A 17,355-nucleotide genomic window follows, 5' to 3' on the forward strand; every position below is an offset into this window, starting at 1 on the left:
CCCCCCCCCTCTCTCTCTCTCTCTCTCTCTCTCTCTCTCTCTGAACACAACGCAAACCTGACCCTAACTAGTAACTGAACTGTTACAGGGAGTCATTTGGCGAAATTTAGAACGTAATGGTACAAAGGCAACAATTATATCCCGTTTGGTATGATGAAAACTTCTAATATCTCTAACCAGGTTAGACAAGATCTAAGTATCGGCATTGTGACAAAAAATTTCCTCTCAAGGATTCGGGGACGGTGCCCAGATATCTGCATCTGTGTGTACCCTCCGCAAGCCATCTTGCAATGTATGGCGGAAAGTACTTACACACACACACACACACACACACACACACACACCTTTTCATGTGCCATTCAAGAATTGTTGCATAATGGAGGATGTTAATATTTAAACGTTCTGAATTACTTTTTTCCATTATTCAGTACGATATCTTGTGATTTTTATATTTGCTGCGCTTCACTACTTCCCTGGTCTGTCGTGTTTCTCATACAGCATGTTACCTTCAACACGAGCGCCGGTTGTTATTAAAATGTATATTACGAATTTACGTGATGTCTCATGTTCAGAAATAAATTACTGTTGTAATCTGGATATTCAGTGAATATTCTGACCGTGTGTGACACCATTGGAAACATGAAAGGTTTTTCCATCAAGACTGATCTACATATCCCCTACCGATATTCTGCAGACGCGCAACTGTCAGAAAAAAAGCCACGTACATAAAAAAATGTTTTCCCAGAATTTCTAATGAGATTCCCATCAGATAAAGTCGCTTTTTTGTTCCCATTAGAACGTCCTGCTAGAATTCTGTACTTAACTTTCAGACGCCATTAAAATCTGTCCGGGGTTTTTGAAGAAACAGAACAATTTTCGCAATCCGTTTATTATCAAAGAAAAATTCTTATATACTTACAGCCTTTGTTGCTGGATGTCAAACGGGAAGCAGCACAAGTACTCGGGGTACCAATGGTAGTCTGTGAAAGAGAAAGACGAAACAACATAAGACACTGTTGAACTTGCTATCGCTTGAGAGTTTCCTGCCAAACTGAAATACTGAATGTCACTCTGAGACTTTGCGTTCTGTCGTAACAGAAAGTGTACAACACATTCTAAGTATATCCGCTCGCAAAAGATGATTTTCCATTAATCATATAAAGAATAAAATAGGACTTTTTTATATAAATTAGTTGGTCAGTTTAGAGACATTTTAGGGTATAAAACTAAATTTTGTAGGTGACCAAAAACTTATATCTTACGAAATTGAAGATTATCCAAACAATATGGAAAAAAAAGTCTACACTCAAGATTTTTGGAGGGGGGGGGGGGGGGGGGGGGGGGAGGCACATGGTTTTGACTGGGTCTCTGAAGAGATACAAGCTCGTTTCCGGATGTCGACAAACTGATTTGGGCTTGTAGCCCATTCAAGGATTCTAATATTTGAACATGTTGCACTAGACACACCTCGGCTATCTGAGTCTATCAAACGAGATGTACGATATGGATTTCAGCAGCAGTTTACTACGATTGAGGTAGTCATCGTGTTTGAGGATGAAGTATCTTCAATTGAAACTTCTTGAATTTTTGGAAGTGAGAAATAACTTTAATTGCGGCCGAGTTCCGGTTCCTGCGCCGGCCGCGGTGGTATAGCGGTTCTAGGTGCTCAGTCCGGAGCCGCGCGACTGCTACGGTCGCAGGTTCGAATCCTGCCTCGGGCATGGATGTGTGTGATGTCCTTAGGTTAGTTAGGTTTGAGTAGTTCTAAGTTCTAGGGGACTGATGACCACAGATGTTAAGTCCCATAGTGCTCAGAGCCATTTGAACCGGTTCCTGCTACAGAGTGTCCAATGGAAATGGGATTCATCAGTTAGGGTTGGTGTCTTAGAAAAAACCTGATCTTGACAAACGTAGAAAGATATCAAAAACTTTACAAACGAGGACAATTGTGTTGCAGTAGAAACGAACCATACAATAGTTCAGGTTTTTAGATTTGCTGTACTTACATGTGTAAATGATGAGAAGTCATTTTACAAGATGAGTTATGTATTATGTGACTCAACATGACTCCAGAAAATTTAAAACAAAATTTGTTTGTCATGTGCAACAAATAAGCCGACAAGAAATGTCAGGCATTCAAGAAACATTTTCATTTTTCTGTCAAGTAAAATAAGAATTTTGTTTAAAACTTAAAATTTACTCTGAAGACGATGTTACTGTAAGTATGCTGATTGTGTTACATTCTGAATAGTGCAACCTAGTAAATAAATATGCATATCGTAAGATTTTTCTGTATTCCCTTTTACTCCCTATTTCAGCTATTTCTATTGCCTTTTTGCCTACGTATATTAACGATTTATGATGCCTAAACTTCCAGTCTCTGTTTATAACACATACGCTTAGTTGTGTTTTAACGAAGAACACCGTAACACAACACAGTAATCAGGAAATGTTTGCCTCCACTCCTTTTACTTCCTGGCCAAATTATGCCATTAAAGTTCTCATGGACTTGATCCCATGTGGCTCCTAGATAGTCTAAATTCCATTTTTGCAGACTATCGAGTGCAACTCAGCGAAGCATTGTCCGCTTACTGTAAGAAGACTCAGCTGCAATAAAACTCTCGCCAAGGCACTGACTTATGCACTCCATTTGAAGGCCGAGGAGGTCACACGGCGCTTTTAGATCACAAGGGGAGTAATCTTGTCGGGACATTTCACAGCTCTTACGTACCTTGCTTAATTAACATAGCAACTAGGAGAGCACGACCGCAGACAGAGAGAACTGGTCAATTAACCCTGTTCTAAAAGTGCCAGAATATGATCATCCCCGTGATGCCAGTCTTGGTATTCTAAAACTAACAATGTACAACCTCCTAGAAAAAGTCGTCTCATAATAAACTGTCTCCTAGTTTCACCTCTGGAGAAGCTTTACTGTATTTGCAGAATCGCTCGTCCAGTCGTACGAAGTCAAGAAGCAGCCAAGAGGAGAGGGAAGGGGAGGGGTGGGGAGGGGAGGGGAGGAGAGTGAGGGAGGGAAAGAGAGAAAGCCTTAACATCTGCAAAATCATCCTCTGCCTGCACAGGCAAGAGGGTGAGCAAGCAAGGTGATGGTGGCATGGCGGGAGCCATCAATCCGAAGATTGGCTTTTGTCCAATGAAAGGCTGACACCAAGCCATCCAGAGGCCTGGGCCAACTGGAAGCAAGTTGGGTGCCTGTGTAGCAGTGTTCAAGTGCAGACGGAACCGGCACAGATGGGGCTACGCTCTGGAGGCGATGTCGCGTGATTGCCTGCGTGCTGAAGAGAGCACAGAACAGCTGACAGAAAGCAGTATGTTCCCAGTTAAACGCACTGCCGCGGACCAGGACAAGTTACAGCTAGAGTCCGCGGATATCTGCAGTAACATTTACTTTGCGGTTAAAACTTTGCATGCATGTGGACATCTGTGGGCGGTCGCAGTAACAATTACTCTGTAATTAAAAGTTAAAGATCAGTGTTAATAATACGGTTTCCATCTATTTGCGCATTACAATAATTATTGTTTAAGGCATTATTATTAACCCTTTGCCAGGCACACAAATGTGATTTGCAGAGTATCCATGTAGATGTAGATGTAGATGAACCAAACGCGAAAGAATGCCACTAAATTGGCTTGAATACGCAAACATTAGGTGAGTTTTTGACACGTGCAAGAGCTAAAGACGGCGACATGCCAATCTTCCTTATTTTCCGTACAATTGCACATCCCCATTCTACTTCCGTCGTACCAACAGCTATTTCAGTCGGTTTATGTAAGTTCAACTGGAATAATCCGAGGTAACTTAACGTAATTACCTAAAGCTGCCATACGGCGACATGAAGACTGTTCTACAACATTTCATCTACTGGAATTTTCCCATGGAAGTGCAACTGCTATTTGCTCATCACATGCGACATAAAACATGTTCAGTATAAAATCAGTAATGTTGTCAGTGTTTCTCTTTAAATATTTACAAATACACAATGCAACAGTTATTACTGTGAGAAGTGTAATACGTGAACATGATTTAACATCATGATGGATTAAAGTGCATTTGATAAGCTAACTATATGACTAATATTCAACGATATGCAAGGTGTGACGACAATTGGGAAATGGAAGACGCTCCTAGTGCCATTTCGTCACAAAACGCGTTTTCAATGCCATTCTGCTCTCTGTACTCTATTTCATGTCCTTAGACGTGATCCAAGCGCCAAATCATGGAGAACACGTCTCAAACAGGCGTCAGTAAACGGCACTTGGTGTTTGTGCCAAGCTGTGCTTTCCTCCGTAGATCCAAAATTCAAACTATATCACAAGTGTTTCCTGTTGACTAGAACACTAGTACTGAAAAACTTAATGATCCATTTCTATACTTCTATTATCACGAAGAAAAAAATAGTGCCTCAGTGTTAATCGCAGTTGAAATAAAAACTTTCTTCCTTCTGTTTTGTCGAAAACTGACATTTTTGAGATCTTGAATGTGGATAAAACGCAAGTTGAGTTTTTCAAAAAAGGAAACAGCAACCAGTCATCGTTTTAATGCCATTTATTTACATAAAGAGCGGCGCTAGAGGTTTTGAAGCGACAAGAGCATCTTCACAAAGCTGTCTTTGTTTATATTACATTTGTCCTTGTTTACATTAGTTCTTGGAAAAAAATAGTTAATAGCTTTTTTCCAACATCTAATATAAACAAAACTTGAACAGCCATCTCAAGATGGACCTGTCGGGTCAAAACCGATATCAGCGCTATTTATGCAAATAAATAGCATTATTAACAGTGTCTGGTTGTTGTTTCCTTCACTGCAAGAATCAATTTGTAAAAACGTTTCTTTTTGGAACGTAGGGTCAGTCAGTTTCCTAATGTGGCGCATAGAAGGAACTTAATAAAGTCTTTATTTTCTAATTTGTCTCACTATTTTCTGAGGTGGTGCAGCGTGCAACGTAATTCCCTGGTTTCAGAGTATCATCTGGATTTTCTGGTACAAATCAGATATGTGCAAACTGAGATACCTTGTTTTCTCATTGTCCTGACAAATACTATATTTGACACGCCCAAACCTCCAGGTGTAAGACAATCAAATCGCTACCAAACGTTGTATGTCGATAGAGTATCAACCAAAACTCCTATTTAGTTCGTAGTATATGCTGCCGTCCATTAGAACGGGCATAAACGTCAATTGAAAGTAACACCAGCAATAGGGACCACAGAAAAAGCTAACTGTGAGTAATTAGGTCTAGCTTCCGTGGGGACTTCGGTAGAGCGATAGATCGTCGTAGCAAGGGTCATGGGTACAAACCTTGATGACGACTTTTTTGTACTGCATTACTCATGAAAATGTTATATGGGACAACATATTTATGATGTGTAAAAGGGCTGTTTGGAGTTTACACCAATGTTCTCTTGGCAGTCTGCTTTCTCTTCGTTTCTTTGAAAGCAGTAAACATATACAGTACATTTGTAGTTTCACAGAATATAAAATCATTCAGAAAAATAAAGAAACAATTGTATCACATGTAGGTCAGTAAATGGTGGTGGTGGTGTTGGTGGTAGTAGTAGTAGTAATAGTAGTAGTAGTAGAAGTAATAGTAATAATAAGCTCATAATATAAACATAACAAAACTAATAGTGGTAATAATAAAAAATAATTAGATCAATTAAATAGTACATTACGATCAAAAATTAATGCAAACATGCAGAAACACACACACACAAAGTGTCATTGATTCAGGAACAAAGGCTTCACAGTAATGGTTGCATACGAAGAAGTGTATGTAGCAAATTTCATATAACAGTTTCACGCGTAAACAGTTTTAAAAAGTTGTCATCAGTGGAGTTTGAACGCGGAATCTTTGGTACGACAACCTCGCGCTCTACCACCTTACCCAGGCGGAATCTACAAATACTCATCAATACGCTTTTCCTGTGCTTCCTAGTTGTGGTGTTAATTTTAATTATCGTGTACACCCGTTCTACTAGACGACAGGACACAGCGCGAACTAAATCGGAGTTTCGGTTGATACCCTGTCGACATACAACGTTTTGTACCGATCTGAGTGTCTGACATATTGAGGTTTGGGTGTTAGATCGTTTCCCTCCTTCCACTCTTCAATTGTAACACTAATTCATTTCAATTCCTAATGATCAGGAATGATTTCCTGACAATTTCACAAGATCTGTTTAAATAATAACTCAATAGATGTCACTCAAAGAACACACCATGAAAATGAGAGACTTGTGAATTACACTGCTGGCCACCGTAAATGCAACACCCTGAAGGAAGCATCCGAATCAAGTGAAATTTACACCATGGGTTTGCAGCGATGAGATATGCAACTGATTAGAATTTCAGCGCAGACGCACATCACGCGCGCCTGTGGCGCCACCCCATAGCGCCATTTAAGGCTTGGCGATTTCGACGAGTGTACGTTCGGCAGGTGTGTTTACCTTGTGGTTGTTTCACAAGATGATCAGTTATGCCTCGTAGACAACAGCGAACATCGTTTGAACAAGTATCCGAGTCCGACAGAGGAAGGATAGTGGCTTATCGAGATTGTGGATTATCATACAGAGAAATCGCTAGTCGTGTTGGACGAAACCAAACAACTGTAATGCGGATATGTGACCGTTGGATGCAGGAGGGTACGACGGACCGACGTGGTCGATCGCATTCACCTCGGTGCACCACTGCACGTGCTGATAGGCAAATTGTGCGCATGGCAGTGACGGATCGCTCAGTGACATCCCGAACCATAGCACAGCACATTGCGTCTGTAACGCATCATCCAGTGTCTGCGTGTACCATTCGACGCCGTTTACAGCAGAGTGGTCTGTCCGCAAGACGTCCATTGCTTCGTCTACCATTGACGCAGAACCACAGACGTCTCCGTCGCCAATGGTGTGATGACAGACGGATGTGGACGGCAGAATGGAATGACGTTGTCTTTACTGACGAGGCACGCTTCTGTCTGCAGCACCACGATGGTCGGATTCGAGTGTGGAGACACCGTGGAGAGAGGATGCTGGACAGCTGCATTATGCACCGCCACACTGGTCTTGCACCGGGTATTATGGTATGGGGCGGTATTGGATATTACTCTCGCAGGCCTCTAGTACGCATTGCCGGTACTTTAAATAGCCGGCGCTACATATCCAAGGTGTTGGAGCCAGTTGTCCTTCCTTACCTTCAGGGCTCGGCCACAGCCATATTTCACCAGGATAATGCGCGACCACACGTGGCACGCATTGTCCAAAGGTTCTTCGTCAATAACCAGATTGAATTGCTTCCCTGGCCGGCTCGCTCTCCGGATCTTTCGCCGATAGAAAACATGTGGTCCATGGTTGCTCAACGAGTGACCCAGATTACATCCCCAGCTGCCACACCAGATGATCTTTGGCAACGTGTGGAAGCTGCTTGGGCTGCTGTACCCCAGGAACACATCCAACGTCTCTTTGACTCAATGCCGAGACGTGTGGCAGCGGTGATCTCCAACAATGGCGGCTACTCTGGCTACTGATTCTGGCAGGAACCACATGTCACAGACGTCTGTAAACGTAATCATTTGACACTTGGTCAACATGTTATCTACAAAATAAATCTTGTTGTGCTACCTTTTGTCTTTCTTGGTGTTGCATTTACGGTGGCCAGCAGTGTAAAATGTGATCATTATCGGCTTCTTCGTTACACGTGCACGGTCCACGCAAAGTTAATTACGAGGAGCGATTTCAGCAGGCCAGGTCCGAAACAACCGTCGTTACTCCAAACGTACCAACGGGTTAACATGGTTTACAAGATTTTCATACCCGTGGAAGCGGATGAAAGAGTTGCGGGTTCGGACAGCATTTTTCTTATCCCCTGAGACCTCTAGATACAGCGAGCACTGGTATTGCAGCCAAATATTTTAAAAATCGTCTTGATCCGTTTTCTATTTGTATAAAACTACGGTTGCATGTGCTGTATGTATGTTCCGTACTGGCCTTGGTACATGTTCTTGTGACTCGACAAAGATGAATGACAACTCTTGACTACCATTTCGCAATCACCGACTGTGAAATGAATATCGAACGACGCAGAAAGAAAGCATATATACACTGAAACTCGAAAGAAACCGGTATAGGCATGCGTATTCAAATGCACAGATATGGAAACAGGCAGTATACGGCGCTCCGGTCGGCACCTCCTATACAAGATAACAAGCAGATCCCGGGATCGAGTTCCGGCCGGGGCACACATTTTCAACTGTCCCCATCGAAGTATATCAGCGACACCTGTCGGCAGGTGAGGGTTTCAGTTAATTATCATTTATTCTAGAGAAGCTGCACGGTCATCAATGGTATCTGTTCTTTCGAGAACAGTTACTATCTTCATATAACAAGTGACTGACGCAGTTGTTAGATCGATTGTTGGTGCTACAACGGCAGGTTATCAAGATTTAAGTGAGTTTGAATGTGGTGCTATAGTCGGTGCACGAGCGATGGGACACAGCATCTCCGATGTAGCGTTGAAGTGGGCATTTTGGCGTACACCCATCTCATGAGTGTACGGGACCGTGAATATAAGAAATCCGGTAAAATATCAGATCTCCGACATCGCTGCGGCCGGAAAAAGATTCTGCAAGAACGGGACCAACGACGAGTGAAGAGAATCGTTCAGCGTGACAGAAGTGCGACCCTTCCACAAATTGCTGCAGATTTCAGTAATGGGCCATCAACAAGTGTCAGCGTGCGAACCACTCGACGAAACATCATCGACATGGGCTTTCGCAACCGAAGGCCCACTCGTGCACCCTTGATGACTGAACGACACAAAGCTTTACGCACAGCCTGTCAACACCGACATTTGACTGTTGGTGAATGAAAACATGTTGCCTGGTCGGATGAGTCTCGTTTCAAATTGTATCGAGTGGATGCACGTGTACAGGTATGAATCCATGGACCCTGCATGTCAGCAGGGGACTGTTCAAGCTGGTGCAGTTGGAGTGAAATGGGACCTCTGATACCTCTATATACGACTCTAACAGGTGACAGTTATATAAGCGTTGTGTCTGATCACCTGCATCCAATCATGTACCTTGGGAATTCAGACGGACTTGGTCAATTCCAGCAGGCCAATGCCACACCCTACACCTTCAGAATTCCTACAGAGTGGCTCCAGGAACACTCTTCTGATTTTAAACACTTTCGCTGGCCACCAAGGTGCCCAGATATGAACATTATGCTATGATATGAACAACATGCTGTTCAGAGAGATCTCCACCTCCTCGTACTCTTACAATTTATGCCCTGCAGGGTTCATGGTGTCAGTTCCCTCCAGCACTACTCCAGACATTAATCGAGTCCATGCCACGTCGTATCGCGGCACTTCTGCGTGCTTGCGGGAGCCTTACACTATATTTGGCAGATGTACCAGTTTCCTTGGCTCTTCAATGTACATTATTGCTTTGAGGTCGCCGGTTTCACGGAAGAAAATAGCGTTCTACAATCGAGAAGAGGAGAACTTGTTACGGCTTTTGGAGCGACGTGCCGCAAGCACCCTTTCAGTCGATCAAAAAGCAGCTGCGCAGCAGAAACGAGGCTGCAGGCGTGAAGAATCGCTTCCTGGCAGGCCGCGTCTTTTTGTGGCGGGGCGCGCCGCCAGCCGTGGCGATCAGGTTGCGGTGGCGGCGGCAGAGGCGGCCGTTCTAGGTCAGTGGACCGGGCAAGTTGGTCAGCGAGCGCACAGCCGCGCCCAGCAGCCGACCGCGGCCGCGGTTGCTGGCTGGCTGGCTGGCTGGCAACAGCCACTCTCGCGGATCTGGCCACAGCGGACCACGTGCCGCCAGGCTGGCAGCAGGCGAGGCTACCAAAACTTGCAACATCACGAGCATGACATTCAGCAAACGTCAAATTGACATCAAGCTCATTACATGCTTGGACAGGTAAACGATTGGCATTTTTGCGAAACTGCACGGAATGGGCAAAAGTACCACAATCTACATTCTGCATATAAAGAAAGATTACGCAGTGGGGTGGTTATTAGTGAGAACATCGTGTTATGCCTCGTGTAAGAACGACGAACATTTACCAGTGTACGTCGAAAATTCAACAACGGCAGCGTCGTGACCTGCTGGGACTGCAATTTATTGTTCCGCGATATTGTTGCTTAAGTTCCTCGCATCACGCGAATGTTATGCGAATATACTGTTTTTGGGTTCAAGAGTACCACACTCGACACCATGTAGGGTTATAGGATGTCAATGGCCCCACATGACTAGCGCCCGAGAGGACACACACTCGCTGAGCTGTACACGATCGTACAGCCATTTGACGTTCCTTAAATTAGGAAGCAGAAGGGTACCCAAACCGACAGTGTGGCAGTTTGTTGATAAAATATCGATATTTTTCCATAATATATCAATGTATATTGACGATACTCACTCCCTGATATATCGATATCAAAATGGCAGAATCGTGTGCCTTTTTTTGTATTTTACAGTTTTCGATAAATATTTGAAGTTGTTCTTTTGAAATTGTAGTAGAATATAATTTTGCTTTCACTGTGTGAAGGAGTCTTACTACTTTTTGAGCTTTCATCAGTCCAATCTTTCTCTTTGAGTGAAGGATCAAGTAGATGCGGCACAAAAGAAGAAGTCCTATTGCACTGCGCGATGGAGATATGTATAGAATAACAAGATTTCCGGTGTTAATAACACACAAGTTGCGTTAAAAAAACAATTTTTAATGCAACTAGAGTGCTCTGTTGTCTTCACATCGGCCTTTTTCAAAAACAATTGCAGAGGATGGTGAACATAAATCTAAATGACAAGATTGATCTTTGCGGTGGTCGGACACGTGTGAGGGGAAACGCTGACGTAATCGGTGCTCGGCGCTGTCAACAGAAATCTAAAAGACTTACCTCCACCACGCGATGTTGAACTAAATCTGCTAGGCCACTGGTGTTTGCAGAAATGAAAAAAACACGAAAGTTGACATGAAGTGTTCTGGACAAATCCGACAGATGAAGAAACCGAATGACGGATCCATCGGACACGTATTGTGCCACTTACAGTACTAGCGAAGTTGTTATAGCCAAACGTGAACATGCATCGTTTTTCGTTCATACCTTAGCTAGGCTGCTACCTCGTTGATGTGCAAAATATCTAATAATAAATCAATACTTACAGTTTCTAATGAATTCTCTAATTACTACTTTGTTTTGTGGTTTTGTTTCTGATGAAAGTCTTTGTGTGTGAATGCAGCTTGCCGCTAACTTGGTGTACTGTTTGTCTGTACAGAAGTGTATCTGTCGTCTTTATCGCTCCTTCACTCTCACACCTGAATCAGTACAGTAAAGTCAGGGCTTCGTGTATTATGATTGGCTGATCCGTAAAAGGACAGACAAACAATTATACTACTGGAGGATTCTAAGTAATTTCTAGAATTACATTCACTCTCTCTCTCTCTCTCTCTAATTTATCTGTGTACAATGCAAATATAAATTACTTGAGATCAGCCTGGTCGAATCTCTGGTAGAGCCCTTCGTCTTAATACTCAGCGGCGGTCTTGCTAGAAAAAATCTTTACATTTGTTATTATTATTAAGCGCTGCATTCAGTTGGGAAAATCGATCGTTTGAACCATTCGTTCAGTTTACGACAGATCTAATATTTCAGATGTGGACGAAGCCTTTTTGGACGATTTATAAAACTCATAGATTGCAGGTTCTCTTCGTCACAGCTGAAACTTCCCAATTAATTACAGGCCTAGACAATCATCAATGATTCATACAGAGAACTCATTCTTCATTCACTCTGTAATAAAATGATCACAAACCTTATTTCTGATGAAAGATGTATATTGAATCCTTGTTAATTACAGGTTCCGTTTCCGTGTATTTTAAGTCTCAGGAAATTTACCTTCTTACAGGTTTATCATTTCTTTATCCATCCCGCTATCGGCACAAATTTCCCTTGTTCGCTTTAGTGCGAAGAAGAGTACCTAAACTTCTTTAGGAATCCAAAAATCCTCCCACCGATATTTCCGAAACTGTTCCTTTCTCTCTCTCTCTCTCTAAACTATAATAACCATGGAGCATACATATCTGTACCTCTGTTGTTCCAAAGAATAAACGTACTAGAAAAATACCTTGGCGTCGACTAGCTGTCGGCGCATATTTTACTAGAAAAATCTAATCCGATACTTTTCAAACGTAAATAAATGTGGATAATTTGATTGATCACTATTAATTAGTGCGTGGTAGAGGGTAATTTTCCGTGGGGATATTACAAGTTCTAAAACTGGCAGTATATTTACAGTGTGCAGCCGATACTTTTATAGGCCACTACACCGAAACTTTTTCCGTCGAAATATCTATACTTTTTCTCGATATATTGTGAGCCGCTAATGGTATATTTTAAGTATCGATATAAACCAATTCCCGATATTTTTAAAAATATCAACAGTCCTAGTGGCAATGTCTAGAGCCCTACGGACTGTCGGCACGTCGGACAAAGTTGCGGCTTCGCTTGACGTGGCAGTAGAGGTATGAGGAGTTACGCTAACAAGGTCAACACCGCGCACAGGAGATGCACCGCGTCCTCTTTACATGAGTTTCTGCGTACAGCATCACGATGGAAGAATCCGCATGTGATGACTCTGAGGAGAACGAATGTTGCCAGATAACATTCGTCATCTTCATTCGAGCCCTGCATCTGTCATAATGGATGTTGGGTGCCACTGGGTACACGACACGATCACCTCTGGTGTGCACAGTCAGTAATTCCAACAGCAGGCATTACATTTCTGACGGCCGGTGAATGTGCCCTTCCTCCGAGCTCACCGTGACGTTATCCTTCAACAAGATAACGCAAGACTGCATGTTTCTCGTGCCGACCTGATGTGCCTCGATACACGCCGTGTTCGCCTGCTACATTGGCCAACACGTGTTTTCCACATCTCTCACCCATTGTATACAGCTCCTCATGGGTTTCTGAGAGACTGGGACGCCACCAGTCGCCAATAAATAATGAAATGCGGCATTCGAGTTGAACATGTCATCCAGCTCAGTTCGATTATGTTACTGTTTCTGAATCCCTACAACAATTTGTATGCTTCGAAAATATTGCTGTCGCTTCTTATCGTAACAAAAATGGTTCAAATGGCCCTAAGCACTATGGGTCTTTACATCTGAGGTCATCATTCCCCCAGAACGTAGAACTACTTAAACCTAACTAACCTAAGGACATCACACACATCCATGCCCGAGGGAGGATTCGAACCTGCGAGCGCAGCAGCAGCGCGGTTCTGGACTGAAGCGCCTAGAACCGCTCGGCCACAGTGGCCGGCTTAGCGTAACACTTCTATTTGTTTTGTGGCACTCTCAATGAAAATTACTCTATTTTCACCACACCTGAACTAACATGATAATCAACGCTAAACATTTTACGGGCATCCTGAAACCCGCGCTACAGTGGCTCGCATCACGTGGTATACTTCCTTTTGCTGCTGCACATCGCCCCACAACCTGCTTTCAGGCTGCGGTCATTGTGGCTCCGATATCGCTGGATCCCCCCGACGAACGACATCGGCTGCAGGCGGCCGACCGATCTTTCCAAATCAGTATGCCACTAGGTGCGCGGTCACATTACAGCCGATCTTATCTCCCGAACGTACAGACTTCGGACGACGATCCGTGAAATTGAAATCAGTTTGTTTTCTTCGGTCAAATCGACCATACGAAATGTGGAGGGTGAGAAACTGATAAGTTTAATCTAAGAAAGAGTGATTTTGTGGCATCCTGAGGATAAAAATATCATTGTCGGATTACAGTTGCCGGCCGCTGTGGACGAGCGGTTCTAGTCGCATCAGTCCGGAACCGCGTTGTTACTACGGTAGCAGGTTCGAATCCTGCCTCGGGCATAGATGTGTGTGATGTCCCTTAGGTTAGTTAGGTTTAAGTAGATCTAAACCCAGGGGACTGATGACCTTAGATATAAAGTCCGATAGTGCTTAGAGCCATTTGAACCATTTGGATTACAGTTCGGAATCTATGGACTGAAATCGCAGGTTTATTAGAAACCGTAAATAGACAAAAATCTTCATTGGAAATTTATGCTCTGATTATAGCCTTAAAAATAATTAGTTCAAGTGAAGAGTGTGGCGTATCTTATATGCTTGGAGCTACAGTACTGGATGTTTTCTCTGGTAGGTCGTTATTAGTTGTCTGCAAATTATTATTACTTCTGCTTACTGGTGTTTTATGCCAGTCGTGCAGTGATTCTGTTAATATCAAGTGGTTAGCAAATGTGGTGAACGGTATTTCTACTTTTAAGTGGTTTACGTTTTCAGAGTATCTTATGCTACGGTTTATGCTCGTCTTTCACTCGTGTGTTAAATGACAGTCATTGAAGGTTAATTGACGTACCTCTGCATAACTTTAAACAAATACAGAGAAACAGAGTGTTTATAACTTGTCTTTGAAGGTACCACTAATTCAAATTCAAATTGTTCAAATGGCTCTAAGCACTGTGGGACTTAACATCTCAGGTCATCAGTCTCCTAGAGTGAGAACCACTTAAACCTAACTAACCTAAGGACATCACACACATCCATGCCCGAGGCAGGATTCGAACCTGCAACCGTAGCAGCAGCGCGCTTCCGGACTGAAGCGCCTAGAACCGCTCGGCCACAGCGGCTGGCGTCACCACTATCTCGAGTAATTAACAGAACGTTTCTCCTGTCATGTCATATATTCGTAAAACTGGCCTGGTTATTCCGATAGCTGAGAACAGGATGTATAGTACTCGACACGTTCTTTGCGAGACAGGAACACATGCATTCGGCGTCTCTTTGATAGCAGAAGCCGCTATGCAACACTCGCATCCAAGCGCAGAGGCGTCGTGGAATACATCCCACCTTAAGAGGGTAAAACCTAACCTACTTCATACACAGAATAGATTCTAACCTAACCTCCCTGATCCTGCCAAAAACCGACGGAGGAGATCGGACGCACTATGACGACGCTATCGGGCGACCTCTGGTGACGGTGTCTGACGACCGTTGTCGGTGCCACAGTGAACCCAGCCTGAAGGCAACCTCATGGCCTTGCGTCCAACGCTTTCTGGAAGCCAGTAAACACGCGACAAATCACATCCAAGCTACCTAAATGCCTTCCGGTTCTCAAGAACGAACGGAGCAAGCTGCATTTCACAAGATCGGTTCTTGTAGCTACCGTGTTGACTCCTGCCGGAACCTTTCGAACTGATGGTGATACAGCGAAACGCAGCTTCGTGCGAGTGATTCACGGTCTGTGTATATGCACTGAGTCAGCGGCCTGCGAGGTCAGGCAGGACGGGACGGGACAAGTTGAGGCCGCGGCAGACTGCGTTTCGACACCAGTTCTCGAGGCCTGCGGTGGAACACTAGGTCCCTGCGCCCTTCCAACAAGCTCCACAAGGGTTCAAAACGGAACACTTTCCCCACCCGTAACAAGAGCCACACACCGAAACGAGCGCAACGTTATACTTGTGGTCTTCCGTCCAAAGACTGGTTTGATGCAGGACTCCACTCTAAGCTATCTTGAGCAAGGCTCTTATAGTTCTCCATAACTACAAATACTACAACCTACATCGATTTGAACCTTCTTACTATACTCATCCCTTTGTCTCCTAGTGCTTACCCTCGACCTTCCCCTCGCGAGCACCGGGACCCGGGTTCGATCCCGGCGGGGTCAAGGATTTTCACCTGCCTCGAGATGACATGGTGTTTGTGTTGTCTTCATCATTTCATCATCATTCCTGCAACTGGCGAGATTGGGCTGAGAAACGGTTGGGAATTTGTATGGGCGCTGATAACCGCGCAGTTGAGCGCCCCACAAACCAAATATCATCATCATCATCATCATCATCATCATCACCCCCCGTCCCTCAAAAAAAAATTTTAATTTGACGATTCCGCAAAGCTTTAGGGTGTGTTCTCCAACCGGTCCCATCTTTCACAGTCAAGTTATGCCATAAATTTCCTTTCTCCCCACTTCGATTCAGTACCTTCTCATTAGTTATTAGATCTACTCAATCTACAGGCTTCTTCTATAGCATCACGTTTCAACATCTGTTCTCTTCTTGTCGGAACTGTTTAGCGACCAAGTTTCACTTCGCTACAAGGATATGCTCCATACATATACCTTCAGAAAAGATTCACAAACGCCTGAATTTATATTTGATGAAAGCGAATTTCCCTTTTTCAGAAACGGTTTTCTTCCTCTTGCCAGTCTCCAGTCCTCTCCTTCAGCCGTCTACATCTACATCTACATGGTTATTCTGCAATTCACATTTAAGTGCCTGGCAGAGGATTCATCGAACCATTTTCGTACTACTTCTCTACGATTCCACTCGCGAATGGCGCGTGGGAAATAGGAACACCTACATCTTTCCGTTCCAGCTCTGATTTCTCTTATTATATTATAATCATTTGATGCTCAAATAGCAAAAGTCGTCTGCTATTTTAATGTGTCATCTCGTAATCGAACTCTCTCACCATCGTCTAATTAATTTGACTACATTCTATTACCCTTGACTTTGCTATTGTGGATCATTTAACAACCAACCATTCCGCTCAACTGACATTCCAAGTTTTGTCCGCTCTGATAGAATTACATTGTTGTCGGCAACATCAAAATTTTTATCTCCTTCAAATTACATCGCTTCGCAATTTCTCTTGGTCACATTTACTGCTCGCTCAATGTACAGGTCGTATAACTTCGAGGATAGAGTGCAAACCCTATCTAACTGCCTTCTGAACTATTGGTTCCCTTCCATGACGTTCCACTCTTCATAACGGCGATCTTGTCTCTATACAAGTTGCAGGTCGCCTGACGCTCCCTGTATTTTATCCCCGCTGCCTTGAACATTTCAAGAAATGTATTTCAGACAACGTTGCTGCCAAAGCCTAATCTATACATGCAATAATCACAAGTCTACCTTTGTTCAGCGTACCTTCAAACTCAAGTATACACAGGGTGTTACAAAAAGGTACGGCCAAACTTTCAGGAAACATTCCTCACACACAAAGAAAGAAAATATGTTTTGTGGACATGTGTCCGGAAACGCTTACTTTCCATGTTAAGAGCTCATTTTATTACTTCTCTTCAAATCACATTAATCTTGGAATGGAAACACACAGCAACAGAACGTACCAGCGTGACTTCAAACACTTTGTTACAGGAAATGTTCAAAATGTCCTCCGTTAGCGAAGATACATGCATGCATCCACCCTCCGTCACATGGAATCCCTGTTGCGCTGATGGAGCCCTGGAGAATGGAGTATTGTATCACAGCCGTCCACAATACGAGCACGAAGA

General features: G+C 43.6%; 1 long non-coding RNA gene across 1 annotated transcript in view; it reads right to left on the reverse strand.

Moving 5' to 3' along the window:
• The window catches only part of LOC126262340 (uncharacterized), a 143,107-nt gene that overhangs the window by 71,671 nt on the left and 54,081 nt on the right, over positions 1-17,355 (reverse strand). The window contains exon 2 of the long non-coding RNA XR_007546721.1: positions 920-980. This is a non-coding gene — a long non-coding RNA (uncharacterized LOC126262340). The remainder of the gene's footprint in view (positions 1-919; positions 981-17,355) is intronic.

This window comes from Schistocerca nitens, chromosome 6 (assembly GCF_023898315.1).
Source record: "Schistocerca nitens isolate TAMUIC-IGC-003100 chromosome 6, iqSchNite1.1, whole genome shotgun sequence".
NCBI classification, from domain to species: domain Eukaryota; kingdom Metazoa; phylum Arthropoda; class Insecta; order Orthoptera; family Acrididae; genus Schistocerca; species Schistocerca nitens.